Here is a 16,458-nt window from a genome sequence, read left to right on the forward strand (position 1 = left end):
AGACTACCTGTGTTCACTACTATTATACATTATTGAAAGAATAAGGGTTTTGAATTCACCATGAGAGCACGCTTACTAGAGTCTGAGAGACGTATAAAAGTTCGACATCATCAGTCGCACTGCGGACTTCATCAGACCCTTAGTCGACCTGGGTTAAATACCTCAGACCGATGGTACCAGTTTCTTTTCGGCGTCTCCCTGAATTACCTGTGGGCTGCCAACTTTGGGGCGACGGGGAAAGCGCTAAGCCCACTATCGGGGCCCATCGGAATAGTAGCCTTTACTTGGGAGTCGAGTGCCATTTTAACTTGATGGATGAACTTGCCTACCCTGGCTAATAAGCAGGTCGTGGATTCTGAGAAACACCAGTCCGAGGCCTCTCTGCATGTTCTATGGCCCAGAATCCGTAATGCCGGACGCAACAATCGCTGTCGGTCGCTGGCCAACTTTGTGCAGCAACAAAGCAGGTGTAGCAAGGATTCTCTGCGATAGTTGCAAAGTCGGCAGGCAGTGGCTCCGTCCGTGCGTGCCCAAATTGGGTTGAAGTCCGCAATCCTGAGGGCCAAAAGGCGCATAAACAGAATTTTCTGTCTTGCTTCGATTGTTAATGAATCTTGCAGGTATGGTTGGGGTTTACCGGGGATGTAGGACTTGTCCAGGGCCAGCGTTAGTGGATTATGCCGGAGCGAGGAAAGATCAAACTCAAAGGAAATGGACTGGATTTGGCGCTTAGCAGCTTGGGCCCAAGCGGAATATGGAATTTCGTGAAGATGCAAGCTCCTTCCCTCGATCTTCAGAACTTCAATGGCTAATTCCACCTTGGAGTGCCATGGGACACCTGCTTCGCCAAAGATGGTTTTTAGCGAGTGCTTTAAGGTGTTTTCGGGCGCTTTCAGAACTCTAATGTAATATTTTAGCAAGTCCCCCAGTAGTGCCAGCTCAGGACGTTTCAGGCCTATTTCTAGTCTGAGCCTGTTGTTCCGTGCCTGTCTAGGGGCCCGTAGCACCATCTTATATGCTTTCACCTGGGCCGCTTGGACCACTTTCTCAAAAGCCCCTGGGTAGGCTATATGGCCGTACGTGATGGCGGGGATCAATTTAGCCCTGAGTACTGTCAACATCGGGTCTGCAGAGGGACTGGCCAAGCCATGGCTTAAACGTCTTAAAGATGAAATTATTTTGTCAATTTTTGGTTTAAGCTCCTTCAGTGGCCCTCTCTGATACCCATGTACCCAGATAGTTATAGGATGGGGCCGTGGTGATTCGGTGCTCCCCCAGGGACCATGAAGCTTTTGCTTTGTGATGGTATTTGCTAAAGATAACTATCTTGGTTTTGCTCACATTGATACGTAGCTCGTTCTCCTTGTTGTAGGTGGCAAGACTATTTAAGGCTCTTTGAAGGCCTACCCTGGTGTGGTCCATGATTACTGTATCATCTGCGTACTGGAGCGTACCCAGGACCAGCTTTCCCAGTCTGGGGGGTGCTAGGTTGGCATCTTTCAGGGCATGCCTCATGTCCGCAGTGTATAGATTAAAAAGTAGGGGGGGCAGAACGCACCCCTGATTTAAACCAGAGTTAGTGGCAATTCTTGTGGTTGCAATTGTGGAGCTTAGTTTCACCTGGACCCAGGTCCCCTCATAAAGTGCTTTTATGGCTTTTAGAAGATCTTTGGGGATCCCCCAGGACTCTAGTTTTGCCCAGAGCCGGCTTCTGTTCACTCGGTTGAAGGCCGTTGAATAGTCTATAAAGCAACAGAACAGGGGCAGCTTATTCCTCGTGTTAGCCTTCTTAGCGAGGTATGAAAGCGCTATGATGTTGTCCAGCGTGGAACAGTTAGCCCTGAAGCCAGTCTGTGAGGGCGGAAGAATACCGTTCTTATCCACCCAGGTCTCCAGGTCCTTTAGAAGAAGGCGGGCGTATACCATAGCTTCAATATCAAGGAGGGCTATCAGTCTGTAATTAGCCGGGTTCGAGTGGTCCCCTTTTTTATGAATAGGGAAAAGGATTGAGCCTTTCCAGGAAAATGCCAAGATTGCGGGGCGGGGATCCCGTTTGGGCCAGGGGCGTCGTCGGTTCTGATGGCCTTGATGTGCCTTGCTATCTCCGCCTCCGAGAATTTTTCAGGTCGGGTCGGTATTAATTCTTCGTTCAGGGCGCTTTCAGTTTTGATGGTGGCAGCTGCCGCCTTGGACCACCCAGTATTGCAGTGAGACGGACGATTTGGCTCACAGGTATACAGCCCCAGGTATACTGTTCCCACACTTTTCCTGCAATACTGTTAGCCTTCTATGCGCCTCCTGATGACAAGCTGTTGATGTAGCGCCAGAGCTTGCTTTTGTCTTTTGCTTTAATTAAGGAAAACAATGTCAGCCAGTTCTGTTCGGTCCGCTTTCTTTTCAATTCCCAGATGCTCTTTTTGTAATTAGCTCGCAAAACGGCAATGGGGGGCCCCTGGCTGGTGGATACCTTTCTTTTTTGCCCTCACTGCCTTGTTGAGTGCATGCTTGATCTGATTAAGCCTGTGGGTTTTTAGGCGGCCTGGCCTGAAGTTTTTTTGAGTGCTTCTTGGTTGGTGAGTGTTGCCCAGGCACTTCAATATATCCTTGGTCAATGTTTCCCATAGTTATATGGTGTTCTCACTGTCTTGTGGCCTTAGTACTGCCACCCTGTTGGCTACAAATGTCGTGAGTCTGTGGTTAAGGTTGGTCGACCATTTTATTCTTTTAAGGACTAAATGGTGTTCTTCGCCTGTGGTCGTACTAATTACTTCGTAGGGGTCCGCCTGTTCTCGTGTCAGATTGAATGTGGCACGGAGGGGCCTGTGGTCGCTTTCGGCTCTGTCATCCACGGTGAAATTGCAAAGTTTGTGAGCCAGTCCTGCATTGGTGAAAATATAATCTATAGTGGAGACATTCCTGAAGGTCGGATAGGCGGTCCATGCGGGGTGGCTAATTTTTTGTGTCCCGTGGGTGGATTGCAGATTGTAGTTTGCTAGAAGTTCAATCAGTTGAACTGACTTCTTACTAGGGGGTGCCACAGGGATCAGGTCCAGGCCTCTCAGATTAAAATCACCGGCTATAATTATGTTGTTGTGCAAGTGGCTTATTAATAGGTCTTCCAGGGCGATGGTAAGTGATTCCAAGACGTGAGGGGAATGGAGTTTTGCTGGGTTGAGATAGCAGTTGATTAGTAAAAGCAGGCGGGGTGTTTGATCCGCTCTCAGCCCTTCTATTGCGATGGCTTGCAGGTCAGGTGACTCCAGATCTAATTCTTTTACATTAAATTTGCAGGCGTGGCTTACGAAGATGGAAAGACCCCCTGACTGGCGACCAAAGATCGTCCTTTTGGTTGCTGATTTGAAATATTCGTAAAAGCCAGCTATTGGGGTCGTTGACCTCGCCCAGGTCTCCTGGATACATAATATATCCCCCTGTGCAAGATAATCGGGAGTGGATGTGTCCCTGCGAATATTATTTAGCCCCGCAATGTTCCATGAGATGATGGTAAGCTTGCGATCTTGGCCCCTTGATGGATTTACGCATGCGGTGTTTTCATAGGTGTGGGCGGGGTTAGGAGCCCTGTCTCCATGTGTCCTCCATGAGAGCCAGTCCTTGCTGAGGCCGCTGCACACTGCGCTGCTCTTCTTTTAGCAGGATTTTTATTTTTAGCGGGGTTCTTGGCCTCCCTGATTTCAGCCCCCCGTCTGGACTGGTAGATTTTGTGCCTTTGAGGACAGAGATAGGTTCTTGAAGGCCATAATGAGGTCTGAGGACGTGCGGGTATTTTGGAGCCGTGGGGGCGGTGACTTCTATGCCCCATTCTGCCAGTTGTATTGCTTCCTGGAGGACGGCCTGTTGGGCTTGCTGATTAGCAAATCCGACTATGGTGGAGTCACCGTGAGTGTCTGTCTCCAGGCTCTTGAACATCACCCATTCGATCATCCCCGAAGTGATATGTGCCAGGGAGTCAATGTGGCCAAAGAGTCGAACGACATTGGACCTGTTCAGGATGTCAAAGGAACCTATGGCTTTATATCTAGGGGTAAACAGCAGCTCATGTATTTCTGGTGGCTTTTTATTTTCGGGGTAGCGCCGTTGTACCCCTTCTCCCAGGGACATGTGCCTCTGATGAATTAGGTGTGAAAAGTTTTTATGGGAGTCTCCTGGCCACTGTCTGTCTGAAACCACGGTTAGTGGTCTTGCCTCTCTTGACAGTCCTTGCCACTTGTCATTGATTGCATTCAGGTGTGGGAGGTTATTGTATGTAACTCCTGGTTGCTGACTACCAGGTACCTCAGTTGGTGGACCTACCAGGCAGGGCAGTCCCAACTGCGCTCCCTGATGTGGTGAGCGGGTTGTTTCTATCTTATGTTGGAGTGCCCAACCAGTTGGGCCGTTGGTGCTGGGTAGTCCACCGGTTACCACATGTGAAGGCCTTAATTAATCCTCCACGTTGCATTGTTCCTCCGGATGAGGGATTAAATATCTGAAGGCCTCGCGTGGCGCAAGAGGTGCGTATTTAGGGATGAAGATGGGAAAGGGTGGTTTAAGGCTACTTTAAGTTAAGGTGGCGCCAGAGGTTATTGTGGCTGGTGATATAATCCTGCTTTTGACTTTAGATTTCTTTAATTGTTTCTTTAGTCTTTTTTTTGCTCTCCGTGACAGAGGAGCATTTACACTAGCCGATGCTCCTTTAGCCTTCTCCAAGAGAGGAATACTGACGGATGAGTCGTCGCTTTCGGTGTCGGGGTCCAAAACCTCAAGGTCCCCGCTCCCTTGTTCTGCCAAGATGAGATTGCTGCATGGCTCTACCAGTGGAACTTTGGTGAGCTGATGACCATGGTGCAATGGTCGGTCACTGTGTCATGCACTTTCGTCAGAGCTGGTAACTTTTGTGCCGCCTGTATTTGAGGAGAACTCTCTCCCAGACCCTTGGCTAGTGCGAGCATGTCTTTTAGAACTTCGGGTAGACTTGCCCATTTTTCTATGATGGCGGCACAAGAGTTGATGTTAACCGCATGGGCTTCGAATAGCACCTCTAACTTTGCTAATTTGTCATCTTGGCGCACTAGGTGCTGGGCAATTGAGTGCAGGAGATCGACTTGGACCTCCATCTTCGTGGACTGCCATAATAAGGCCCTAGCCATGGTGTCTTGAACTTCTCTTATTACGGTCAGGTTTAAATCTTTGACCGTGACTTCTTCGATAGAGACTTGGTGTTGTGTCAGGCCCAAGGGGCTCCATGCCTCCATCTGCGATGATCTCCTGGAATTGATTCTACCTGAGTTTATGGGTGTGTCTTCAAATGTGCGTTCTATTGACTGTTCTAGTTTTTGTAGGAACGATGCTGTTAGCGCGACCATACCCGGAGTGGTCGGCATCGTTGTTGACCGGGGTGTCACCGTTGTGCACTGGTGCATCCCAGTGCTCGTTGGGGAGAGGGTTCAGTAGCCGTGTTTTGCTTTGCAATGCCTGTCTCCACCTGTGCACCCACAATGGGTCTCATGTGAACGTCTGCTAAGATCCTTAACAGGCTCTTCACCCTAGCAACAAGATGGGGTCGTGCTTCCGGGCTTCGGACTTTTTCCGGGCTTCGGACTTTTTCGGTATAGGCAGGCTCGCTGGAGTGACAGCCGGTTTGATCTTGGTTGCGCTTTGGCGACCCCGGATTAGCACTGCCCTCGGGTCCTGGTTGACTCACGTCCGTGGCTATCGGTCCACAGGGGGCCTGGAAGAATTGAGTAATGAGACCCTGTGGGAGAGAATTGCCCGGGACTGAGTCCTGAGAATTTTGGGTGCTGGTACTTCTAGTACTTCTAGTTGCTCTTCTTTGTGCCGTGTTTTCAGGGTCCGCCTCCACCCCCCCTCCTCCTCCTTCGTGCTGGACTTGATCTTTTTGAGCTTCATCCTTTAAGCACCGTGGACTGGGGCTCTACGTGGTGAAGTGGTGAAGTGGTGAAGTGGTGGAGTTTGTTTACTTGTGTGCCTGGTTGCTGGGGTGTCTCTCCTGTATGAGTCTAGATAAAATTTCTAGCTCTCCACGTGAGCTGTACTGTACATGACGGCGTCTTTACAGGGGGAGAGGGAGGCGGCAAGCGGTGCACACAGGGGGGCCGCAGGCTGGGAGACCTAGTCAAGCAGCCCCTTAGTCCGCACCCTCGGCTCTTACTTTGCGACCGCCTCTAATGGCTGCCGCGCTCGCCACTGCCACTTACCTCCCGCACTGGCTGCTCGGGTAGCCTCCAGACTCCAGGCTCCAGGCTCTCCGAATGCTCCGGCTCCGGATATGTTCCAAAGTCGCCCGATAGTCCAGGCACCTCCAGGTACTTCCCAATAGGTAACACACCACAGCACACAGCCTTAAGGCTCAAGCTCAAGCACTCGAGCGCGTTTGTACTGGGACACTATCCCCACTCGTTTCCCTTCTCTTGTGGGATAAGACAGTGTGTGGTTTAAAAAGGGCTAAACAACTCCACTCGTCCAGCCTACCTGTCCCAATGGTGAGTGAATGTTTTAAGGGGGGGCTGGATAGGAGGCCTGGGGCCTGAGTTGGGGACTGAAGAGAGATAACAGGGCAGTCAGGAGCAGGGCACACTGGGACACCGCAGCCGCACCCAACCTAGTTGAGCCGCTTTACTCAGCGCACCCGGGCACAACACTCTGCAGCCTCTGAAAGCTGAGGCCGCGCTCCAGACCCTGCGCTCGCCCGGATGTGGACGCAGGCTCCTTGCTGGTTATTCGCTTCTTACCGCAGGCTGCCTGTGTTGTTGTGACGGGGGCAGTGGCACTGGTCAGCAGGTTGTAGTCTTCTGGGTGCAGGCCGTGTGGAAAACCGGGTCTCTACCGCGATTTGCCGCAATTTACCGACTCTCCGCGGTCTTGGATCCACGGGGGGAGTGGGGGCCCGAGGGAGGCCGGGCGTCCTCAGGCGGTAACGGTGGCAACAGCCTTCTCCTCGCCTGCTTCTCGCTCGCCACGCCTCTCCTCGCCTCTCCTCGCAATCCTGCACTGCACAGCCACCTAGCGTCCAACTCTGTCCATTCACTGCCTGCCTGGATGTTCTGTCTGAGTGCCAACTCTCTATTGCCTCCTCTGATGTCCACTGGGATATATATATCAATTCAAAGACGCTGTCATCGTTCCTCAAAACACAGCAGCCACGGACACCATGAAGGACTTTAAAGCAGCCAAACTTTAACGTGCAAACAGAATGGCGATCTGGCAACCACTCTATGCATTTCGGGACTTGCTCCCTTGTAATGGTGTAACCCATCCACTAAACTCCAAATCAGGCCCTTAATGGTTAAGCACTATTGTCAATATGATAAATATGATATCTACACCAAAGCAAAAGCAAAAAAAAATTGCTCCTTTGTACCTAATAAAGGAGTTTGACGCTTGTAGTTCGTGTTGTTTGTTTGAGTGCCTCTCATATCAGGAACAAGCCACAGCATGGACATAGAGGCGGTGGCCTTACCGCTGAGAGTGCACCACCCCATAATGAGAGGAGACCACAGAGGTTGGTATCTACTGGCCTCTAATTGCGGGGCAACTACACAGGATTGAGAGGGAGCCCGACCACTGAGGCCCATCTGGTGGTTTAATTCACAGCAGGATAAATATGCACTTTAAAGGGGAATGCATTTTCCCTCTGGGACTTTAATGCCCATAAAACTGTGCGCAGAGTCATTTAGAACTGCCTACAGAGGGCACGCAATTATGTAAATATATGGGGCTCTGACCGGACTGTGTTTCCACTTCACCACCGGTCTTGACGAAGAAGGGAGACTACGAAACGCATTGCAGCTCGTGTTGTTTGTTCAGGAACAAGCCAGAGCATGGATATATATATATATATATATATATTACCTACTGGCGGTCGCCAGTAGGTATATATAGTTAGGATTTTTTCTCTATGGGTTTTTTGAAAATTCTATGTCTAATAACTTTGGCGTTTGTGGACGGAATTGGCTGAATTTTTCAGGAAAATGGCACAGTTTGTTTCTGAGCAGCCCTTGAAAATTTGGGGGGGGTTCGTCCAGTGGGGGCCGAGAAAAAAGGGGGGTCCCAAAACGCGTTTTTCCCATGTTAATTTCCATAGGGCGGTTGGCCTCACTTTTAGCCCAAACGGCTGAATGGATTTGCACGAAACTTGGCAAAATTGTAGGGACTGGTAGCCCGATGTGCCTTTTGTAGGTCTCAATATATGTGCTCCAGTGGATTTTGAGAAATTAACGTTTAAAAAAAGATATATATCTGTAACAGCGGACTGGGCAGCGGCCCAGGACGCGTACTTTTCGCGCAACGGAGCTTTGTGAAGCGAAGCTGATTGGTTCTCCGGCGTCTGTCAACATTCCAAACAGTCCGTAGCGGCCGCCATCTTGTCTCTCGGTAGGATCGAGAGACAAGAGGAGGTCAAAACAAAGGGGGAAATAACTATAAGGGGGCATAGTAGATCCTCGCTGACCCCCTAGGTTTGATGTGGAGGTTTTAAAAGGGCCTCGCGGGGCAAAAAAAAAAATAATAATAATAATCGAACGGCTGAATGGATTTGCACGAAACTTGGCAAAATTGTAGGGACTGGTAGCCCGATGTGCCTTTGCTAGGTCTCAATATATGTGCTTCAGTGGATTTTGAGAAATTAACGTTCAAAAAAAATATATATCTGTAACAGCGCACCGCTTCGCGTACTTTTCGCGTTACGGAGCTTTGCGAAGCGAAGCTGATTGGCTCTCCGGTGTCTGTAAACATTCCAAACAGTACGTAGCGGCCGCCATCTTGTCTCTCGGTAGGATCGAGAGACAAGAGGAGGCCAAAGCGAAGGGGCAAATGACCATAAGGGGGCATAGTAGATCCTCGCTGACCCCCTAGGTTTGATGTGGAGGTTTTAAAAGGGCCCCGCGGGGCAAAAAAAAAAAATAATAATAATAATCGAACGGCTGAATGGATTTGCACGAAACTTGGTAAAATATTAGGGACTGGTAGCCCGATGTGCCTTTGCTATGTCTCAATATATGTGCTTCAGTGCATTTTGAGAAATTAACGTTCAAAAACAAGATATATATCTGTAACAGCGCTCCGCTTCGCGGAGATAAAATTATATCTGTATTACCTAGCTGTTGCTAACACCAGTTAGCGACGGCTAGTAGGAGATAGCGACCATCTTGGGTCCCACTTTGCATGTGAGTGATATTTATCACTAATGACATGCAAAGTGGGCATGCCAAGATGTTAGCGACTGGAAACAGTCGCTAACATCGCTATCTCCTATTATCAACTTTTGGAAATATTCGAGATAAGCGCGAATATCTCCAAAAAGTAACAGCTGCCCTGAGCAGTTCTTAGCCATGTTATCCAATGGGAGGTGGATAACATGGCTAAGAGCATTAGCTCGGTAATGCATGAATATCGCTGAGTTTTCAGCGATATTAATGCATTGCGGTCGTTTTTTATCGTATTTGCGATAAACCTTGATAATAGCAAGGTTTATCTGCGATAATTTCTGACGGTAAAAAAATCTTTGCAATGCATCGTTAGGGATAAATATCGCTTAACTTTGGTAATATGCCCCAACGTCTGTTAACGTTCGATTCAAAGGAAATCAGGAATTGTTGAAAAACATTGTGTGCGCCATCTTGTCTTTTTTCAAATGCCACACTTTTGTCGTGCACGGCAGCCATTTTAGATGCCTTGACCAGACCCACTCTGTGCACGCTGTCGATCCTTAGCATGGCTCCCCACCCTCGCAAGCATCTCACCCAGGCAGTGGTCACCCCCGCTCTCTGTCTTATGCATGGGTAATAAACCTCCCCCCATCTGCGCTGCTCTTCCCTGAGAATCACACCCTGTGCCCGCCCGACACCTCCCTTTCGCCCTATTCACTACCGCACCCTCTGACACTCCTTTTCCTCTGTGTCCGATTGTCCAGGCCGGTCCTAGGCTATCAGCTAGCCCTGCAGATGTAGTTTATGGCCACAGCTGTAAAGAATCACCCCTCTTCAAAGGAGTTATAGTAGATCAAGGCCCACACTCGATGAGATCCGTCACAGCAGAAGCGTTGCTATTATCTGAAAACCATCCTGTATTGTGATTGGGGAGGGGACCGAGCGTGAAGCGGAAGATTCCAGGGATGACTCTTTGTACATCAAAGTTTTTACAATTATGTGTCACATTAAAAATATATAGCACTCCGACAAAGTAGTAAGATTATAAAACTTTAATAATTTATAAATATATACAAGAAAACAAAAATAGTAATAACATATAAACATTTTTAGGGAAAAACAACGAAGTAGCGGTCGGCTGTGCGAATAGTCCCAACGCAGCACAACGTCCAGATTTCCGGCGTGGGGCGTCGCGGGGGGTGGGTCATCAGTAGCAAACTGTTGTGCGAATAGTTCCAAGGCAGCAGAACGCGCCGAAATCTAGATGACACGAAAGTGATGTCTAGTAAGTTGCCACTCAGCAAATAACGGCGTGGGGCGTCGCGGGGGGTGGGTCATCAGTAGCAAACTGTTGTGCGAATAGTTCCAAGGCAGCAGAACGATGGCACCAAGGTGATGTCCAGTAAGTTGCCGCACTGGTTTTGGTATCCTACAATGCTGCTCCGAATAACGGCGTGGGGCGCCCCGGGGGAGGCGGCGTGAACGGGCGTCTCCAGGTGGAGTCTCATCTGTTTTAGTGGGGCGCCCCTTTACCGTTTCAGTTGCCATTCCGTCCGCTTTTGGTCCACTGTGTCAAAATCCGCCATTCAGCTGAGTTGCGCCCACTCTTGCGGTGCAGCGATAGGCGGCTGCCACAGGACTCTCAAAATGGCGGCAGGCTCTTTCCTTTTTTGGCGTGGTCCACTGAAATGGCCCTGGGACACCTTGGAAATCGGACGCTTGTCTGCTAGGTCTTGGACCCCATTCTCGAAAGCGTCCCCTCCGCCTTGAGAATTCATCAAAAGTTTTGGGGGCCCCCACTCCTGCAGGCTTCTGGTGGGGAGCGGCTGCCATGATTGCTCGCGGAATGACCACGACGGAGCTACGAGATGGTGGTGCTCTCATGCTGACGCCAGTTTAGTCTGAAACATCCAGAAACAAGGTGGGGCTTTCATCGTTTGGGGGAAAAAAAAAGTTTTCATCCAATGAAAAGTGTTGTTTTTAGGTCATATGATCAAGCCTTCCATCATTAGGAAACCAAAAGTAAAATGAACCAATGAAAAGTTTTATAAACAAGTCACATGACCTGTTATGCGGCATAGGGTATAAAATGCGGAGAAAATACGTTGGCACGTGAGGCGGCGTCAGTAGCGGACCGATGTGCGAATAGGCCGAAGGCAATACAACACGCCAAGATCCGGATGGCACCGAGGTGGTGTCCAGCAAGTTGCAGCACTGGTGTGGCCATCCTACAATGCTGAAAGTCGGCGTGGGGCGCCCCGTTGGCCTGTGAGTTTGCGTCAGTAGCGGACCGATGTGCGAATAGGCCGAAGGCAGCACAACGCGCCAAGATCCGGATGGCACCGAGGTGGTGTCTAGTAAGTTGTCGCACTTCTGTGGCCATCCTACAATGTTGAAAGTCAGCGTGGGGCGCCCCGTTGGCCTGTGAGATGGCGTCAGTAGCGGACCGATGTGCGAATGGGGCCAAAGGCAGCGCAACAATATTTTCTGACTGACACCACAAGGCGCTGAGATGCCAAGATCCGGATGGCACCGAGGTGATGTCTAAGTTGCGGACTGATGTGCGAATGGGGCCAAAGGCAGCGTAACAATATTTTTTGTATGGAAGATACCACTAGGCGTTGAGATGCCAAGATTCGGATGGCACTGAGGTGATGTCTAGCAAGTTGGTGTGGTCATCCTACAATGCTGAAACTCGGCGTGGGTCGCCCCATTAGCCTGTGAGATGGCGTCAGTAGCGGACCGATGTGCGAATAGGCCGAAGGCAGCACAACGCGCCAAGATCCGGATGTCACCGTGGTGGTTTCATAGTTGAGAGGCACTTCATCTGCAGTGGGGCGCCGAGATCCGGATGGCACCGAGGTGATGTCTAGCAAGTTGCTGTACTGGTGTGGTCATCCTACAATGCTGAAACTCGGCGTGGGTCGCCCCATTAGCCTGTGAGATGGCGTCAGTAGCGGACCGATGTGCGAATAGGCCGAAGGCAGCACAACGCGCCAAGATCCGGATGTCACCGTGGTGGTTTCATAGTTGAGAGGCACTTCATCTGCAGTGGGGCGCCGAGATCCGGATGGCACCGAGGTGATGTCTAGCAAGTTGCTGTACTGGTGTGGTTATTCTACAATGCTGAAACTCGGCGTGGGGCGCCCCATTAGCCTGTGAGATGGCGTCAGTAGCGGACCGATGTGTGAATGGGGCCAAAGGCAGCGCAACAATATTTTCTGAAGAGAAGACACCAAAAGGTGCTGACATTCCAAGATCCGGATGGCACCGAGGTGGTGTCTAGCAAGCTATGCAGTTGAGTTGTGTGCGCACTTGCGGCGAATAGGTCGAAGGCAGCATAACAATGTTTTCTGAATAGGAGACACCACAAGGCGTTGAGATTCGGTTACCACCGAGGTGATGTCTAGCAAGTTGCCGCACTGGTGTGGCCATCCTACAATACTGCTCCGAATAACGGCGTGGGGTGCCCGAAGGGGGGGGGAGCCGGCATGAATGGGCCTTCCTAGGTGGAGGCTCGTCTGCTGTAGTGGGGCGCCCCTTTACCGTTTCAGTTGCCATTCAGCTGAGTTTCGGCTGCTCTTGATGCTACAGCGACAGGCGGCTGCAAGAGGACTCTCAAAATGGCGGCCTGTTCTTTGGATTTGGGCCTGGTCCACTAAAATGGCCCTGGGACACCTTAGAACTCGGACGCTCGATTTTTTTTTCCTTTCCTGTACATGCAAAAAAAGGTAAATGCCCGGTACGTTACACGCTTCATCTGCCACGATGAACTCTCCAGGGGAACCGAAAAAATATATAGTTGTGGTAACTATACCATGCATCGTCATATGGAGAGGTGGCACCAATTAATTATAGTGCTGCATAAAAGAGAGATTTGGAGGAGAACCCCTGACCTGCTAGTACATTCATCAAAGAAGTGGCACTGAGAGCTTCAGAGGCAAGGGAAACGGTCCCAAATATTTAGAAGAACTTTGGAAAGATTAAAATGACATGTTTAGATTGTGGCAAATTAATTTCATGTGGACAGATGAGTGTTACTCTAATAAATACAGCATATGAACATCATCATAGTCGATGGTTGGTAGAGACATTTTGACTATATCCTGGACCTGCCCGTCCTCGCCCAAAATGGCGCCGGAATAAATGGGACTCGTAACTCCTTGTTGTGTACTGGTTGCAGAACCTTGAAATCACGAGATACGTATGCAGTTTTGAAGCACATGGCGGGCGGGGACGAGAATTGATTGAATATTTCGACATCCCTATTGATATTAAGTTCTGATGTGTTATTGATTACTGTACTGTTGAAAGTTCGAATTAACGTCACCCATGGTACTTGCCGCAAATGTATATCTAGATAATTTTATTGTAACTGGCCCTGTCGTATTTTAATTATAAAATGTACGTCCACCGATTCCGTAACTGTTAGACACCTTAGTTCTTGCAACCTAATGGCCCGCCCGTTACGTTCCTCTACAGTGTAAATGTCTATTCATCATATACGATTACAGTTTGCTCTGTGGCAGGCCCACGTGGTTATAGGCTCGTATTTGTATAATGAAATTTTCACAATAAAGGTTTTTAAAAGACAACATGGTAGTAGTATATACATTGGTAAAGTTTTTAATAATAGTGACTGTTTTAGAATCATTAAAAGGCAAGTGAAATAAAGCAGACCAATTACATGAAGGGTAAAAGGTATAATACGAAGGAACGCAGTAAAGATAAATGGTCAAGGGCTGTTGTGTTTTCTATTCCTGCAACATAAAGTGATCGATAAGAATCTCATATTCAGGCGTATCGGCGACTAAGACAGCAGGTCGACCCTCTTTTGCTCAACGGCTCCGTCATGGAACGAAGAAACGCTCTTTTTCTCGAAAAAAGAATATATTTTACTTGCAGGACAGTTGTAAAATTTCCGGGAAAGTACATTAGCCTGGAACATTATAACATATATTTAAGAAAAAATAATGTTCGGAAGTAATGAAAAGCGTAATTTTTAGGTCATATGACCAAGCCTTTCATCATTACAATAAGAAAAGTAAAATGAACCAATGAAAAGTTTTATTACCAAGTCACATGACTTGTTATGCTTACGTTACGCGCTGCGCGCCCCGGATGACTTCCGGATGCGCTAACGCGGCGCGTCATATGACGCATTACGCGACAACGCAGGTACAGAATATAGTCAAAATGTCTCCACCAACCAGCGGTCGGAACACAACCCCTTTCAGCAGGCTAAATAGTTCTGTTAAATGACAACAGAAGGGACAGGCAACAAGAACCATCAGTCAAAGAGGGGAGGGCTAGTTCTTCTCTACCGGGTTACATTGGGGCGCTACCGGAACTGATCGAATTGGTAGTCTACAGTGTTTCTGGATGTTTCAGACTGAAGCTGGGGTTAGCATGAGAGCAGCACAATTTCGTAGCTCCGTCGTGGTCATTCCGCAACCAATCATGGCAGCCGTTCTTTATCGTTATTTTGGGCGGGGTGGGTGGCGGAGCCGAGCTGTTTTGCAGCCATCATTGTGTGGAGTTCAGTTCATCTCACTAGTTTTGTATTTGCCATGAGGGGTTGTTCCTAATGTTTCTATTTTAGCGAGGTCAAAAAGAGATCCCATTAGTGGCCTACTGATTTTGCTCGATTCCTTTTCTTTTTTTTTACACGATTTTTCGTTATCTGCAAAGACTAAACAGAGTATTGCGACTCTGTGTTTGTTTGTAAATAGAGAATGAACCAAAGAGAACTAATTCTAAAACAGTAAATACTTGGATAACAATCAATCAAATGGAGAGAGAAGCAGGCACGACGGATTACAATGGGGGCAAAGGCCTGCGTTAACTACCTTTCACTATCTGCAAAGAGAGAGTACTCCTAATAGAAATGAGGGGGGGGGGGCACCATTCAAAGCAGATCAGTGTGCATAAACACGAAAATGTTTTCACTTACCACGTACTTGACATTCGACAGCTTATGATATTTGCTATTAAAAAACCATTGAAATTCACTGAAAAAACCATAGGTTATAGACCATATATAGTTAGGAATTAGCATTTACAAAACCTTGAAAATTCACTGAAAAAACCATAGGTTATAGACCATATATAGTTAGGAATTAGCATTTAAAAAACCTTATTTTACTCACACAAAACCATTGAAATTCCATATATAGTTAGTTGCACTAACTATATATCGCGCACCCGCAATCCACTGCTGATCATGTCACATATTACATCATTCATGACATGGTCAGTGACATCACTGATGACATCACTGATGACATCTCAAATGACATCACTGATGACATCACTGATGACATCTCATTTGACATCATTCTTGTGCTAATACGATAAACCTCTTCAGACTCTAATATAACCTTAGATACACTCAGTGTATACAGACACTCACACACTGCCACTCATCCATGGAGTTACTCACACACCCAGTCAGTCATGCAAAGAAACAATCTCACCTCCATTTCTTCAACTATACAGTTAAACACACCTTACTTATTGAAACATATACTAACACATATTTACTCTCTTATACAATCCCTGATACAAGTTCACAATGATCGATACAACTACTCACTCATTCAGTGGCTCTCATGCACAGTTATTTATATATGCCAACTCTCACATGTACTGTGTTTTACATATGTACTTACTATGACATGTAGCATTAAGATATCCATTCACTCATCAATACACTCATGCACACAGTCAACTGCCCATGTAGCTGTTTCCACATGCACTCTTGAACTCATACACCTAGTGAATAAACTGCTCACACATCTATGCATAGAGTCACACACCTTCCAGCCACCCCTACACAAACTCAATCTCCCATAGAAATACTTGGGCAACCAATTAATAACACATATAGCCTCTCGTATAGCTAATGATCAACACATGCAGCAGTTTACAGAACAACAGACATAATGATGCACAAATTAAGACAGTTTAGTCACTAACCCATGCATTCAGTGAGACACATTTAATCACTCACTCATACAGTCAGTCACGCACCTACTAAATCCTTCATCCAGACACTTATACATCCACTCATTCTTCAATATGTAAAACATATTTAAACTTTACAAAAACACACAGACACTAGATGATGTCATCAGTGATGTCATGTGAGATGTCATCAGTGATGTCATTTGAGATGTCATCAGTGATGTCATCAGTGATGTCACTGACCATGTCATGAATGATGTAATATGTGACATGATCAGCAGTGGATTGCGGGTGCGCGATATATAGTTAGTGCAACTAACTATATATG

Source organism: Lissotriton helveticus, chromosome 1_1 (assembly GCF_964261635.1).
Source record: "Lissotriton helveticus chromosome 1_1, aLisHel1.1, whole genome shotgun sequence".
NCBI classification, from domain to species: Eukaryota; Metazoa; Chordata; class Amphibia; order Caudata; family Salamandridae; genus Lissotriton; species Lissotriton helveticus.